This window comes from Octodon degus, unplaced genomic scaffold, assembly GCF_000260255.1.
Source record: "Octodon degus isolate 3935 unplaced genomic scaffold, OctDeg1.0 scaffold00130, whole genome shotgun sequence".
Classification (NCBI taxonomy): Eukaryota; Metazoa; Chordata; class Mammalia; order Rodentia; family Octodontidae; genus Octodon; species Octodon degus.
Window position 1 is genome coordinate 2,182,673 of NW_004524706.1, and position 2,798 is coordinate 2,185,470.

Sequence of the window (2,798 nt, forward strand, 5' to 3'; positions counted from 1 at the left end):
CCTTCATGGATTGTCACGGAAACACTAAAGGTGAGAAGCAACTCGCCAGTGATCTCCATCAAATGTGCTTTGTTCAGGGCTTCTGGGACCACAGTCCTCCAAACCCTCAAAGAGAGCCTGCTTCTCCCTCTGTCTCTGTCTCTGTCTCTGTCTTTGTCTCTCCCTCTCTCTGTCTCTATCTTTGTCACTCTCTCTGTCTCTCTGTCTGTCTGTCTGTCTGTCTCTCTCTCTCTCTCTCTCTCTCTCTCTCTCTCTCTCTTTCTCCCCCCTGCCAGCCTCCAGAATGGGTCTCAACTTGTCTTTCAATGCATCATTACCAAAACTAGATCACAGTCACAAGAGTATGCTGAGCACCTCTTGTTTCCCAGCACTTAGGCCCGACACTGAGAATACAATGATTCTTTAAAGCAGAACACCCCTCAGTTCCCTAGAAACCACACTTGCAAGGTAAAATCAACACCAGAATCCATCAACGTCAGAGGCCGAGGAAAGAAAAGAGTAATTGAAAGAGGGAATGAGTTAATCCCAATGCCTTGGAGACTTAGCAACACTGTCAGATAAGCAAATGATATGGAGGAAATCATATTCACAGAACTCTCTGAGAGAAAAAACTCTGTGCTTAGAAAAGAACTTTGCTAAGGTAATTTTGGAATGAAGCCTCAAGCACATGCTTATTAGGAAATAATAAGGGCGTTACTGCCTTCTAAGGAGGCTTAGTCAGGTCAACTACACCACTCTTGTTTTTGCTAGTTTGGCTGAGAGCTGAACTCAGGAAAGAAGAGACTGAAATCACTCAGTCTGTCCCATTTCTCCTTCAAAGGAACCTTTGCAGACTGCTTATGAGTTTGAATACCATTTGCATTTAATCCTTATACTGTTTTGTATGTGAAGAGTCTTGAGGAAAGTCTAATTCTTTTTCTGAATGAAAGGTTCTTGCTTGGTCCCCACTTTTCATACTTTTTGTGATTTGGACTCAAGGTTAGAGTGACAACCCAACCATCAAAGGTCACGCTGAACTCGTTCTTACCAACCTGGAGGGAGAGAGACTGCAGACCAGGGTGTGGAACAACTTTGTGTCTAAACCTACTGAAGATGCAGTAAGCATGCTGAGTCCATTAGTAGTGATCCTTCTGTCACCAGGAGGGTTCAGGCAGAAGCTGGGTACAAAACCAACAGCCTGGGCCAGGGAGATGGCTCAGTGGAATAACCGTTTCCCTGGCAAGGGCAAGGGCCTGGGTTCAATCCATGGTTCTGAAAAAAAAAAAAAAAAACAAGAGCCTTTAAAGGTCTTTCCAAGCCCTAACTCCTTGCCTCTGTGCTCTTATTGTCTCTCCACTTCGGACGGCCTCCTTCTGCTAACGTTTTCTGTGCCCTGACCACCCTGAGGACAATTACTTTGGAAGAAAATTCTGTGCCAACTAACACTGGAAGTCCACTTTTCTCTCATCTCCCTGTGCACAATTCCTTCCCAGTGGCAGGCAGCCCCTCCCTTGTCCTTTCTGCTCTGAACACAACTAGGGATAGAGCCAAGGATGGAAATATTATTTTTTTAAGGAAACATATTAGCTACAAGAAATAAACAGATTGTGAGTAAGCAGAAGAGGAAGATGCCCAGGAATGATCACCCTATTCTATCCCCAAAGAGGTAAGGAACCAATGAGAGAGGAGGGCTTTTGTGCCCCCGCCCTGGTAGCAAACACAGGCCCAGTGCCAAGGAAAGAAGCCTTCCTGGCAGAGGGAAAACAAGAGTACAGCCTACCCACCAGCGACCCAGCTACCAAGCAAAAAAAGGAACCAAATTCATCAATGACACCTCTCCCTCCAGAAAGTATGTAACTTCTCCAAAGTTAGTTAAATTTATTATCTCCTCCAACTTTCCTGATAGGGAGCAGCATCAAATCTTTACAATATAGATGCTCTACTCACTTGTTTTAAGGGATGAGGATGATGCAAGAACCAAGAAGACAAAAAAAAAAAAAAAAAAAGAACCAAGAAGACAATATCCCACTGAAGGCCCATCTTAGTGGAAAGAAACTCAAGGGACAGAATGGCAGTTCAAAGCAATCACTAAAAAAGGAACTCCAAAGCTCCAGATGCAGATTTCCAGATGCCCAGTTGAGGAGCATGGGATCACAGACAGCTGGCACATCTGCCAAGGCCATCTTACATCTGACCAATCCCATGATGCTCTGGGGTAGACTTCATGCAGCTATATTTGAAATGTGACTCCACCCTTTGGACCTTACTGATCAAGGGGACTAATCCTTTTGAACTGGAAGACGGATCTGAGGAACTGAGAACCACGCTAGAACAGTGTTCTAGGACAAACAGGAGCAGCAACATCCCTTGAGAATGTATTAGAAACACAGTCCTTGCTGAAGGTTGGGCCCAGTCAATGCCATCTCTGTGAGCTCTTATGTTAAGTCAGAGAAGCGTAGCCCTGTAAGAAGCGAAGTCTGTGAACTCATAATGCAAAGTCTCTCCCTCAGTTAGACTGTTCAACTGCTCTTTTGAATTCTATGAGACACCCAAATATATTTCAATAAATCAAATATACTTTTCCTTAAGCTACTTCAAATTGGTTTCTATTACTTACAACCAAGAGACTCTTAACTAATACAGCCAGTTGAGCCTGAGATAACAGAAGGAGACAGCTCCATTTACAAGTCACACCACCACATCCCAATGGCAGCCCATAAAAGAAGATTTGCCACTCTGCCCACTTTTACTCCTCTTGGCAGAGCAACCCCAAGCCCTCCTCCCACCCCCTTTCCTACCCACAGTTCTTTATTTTTTTT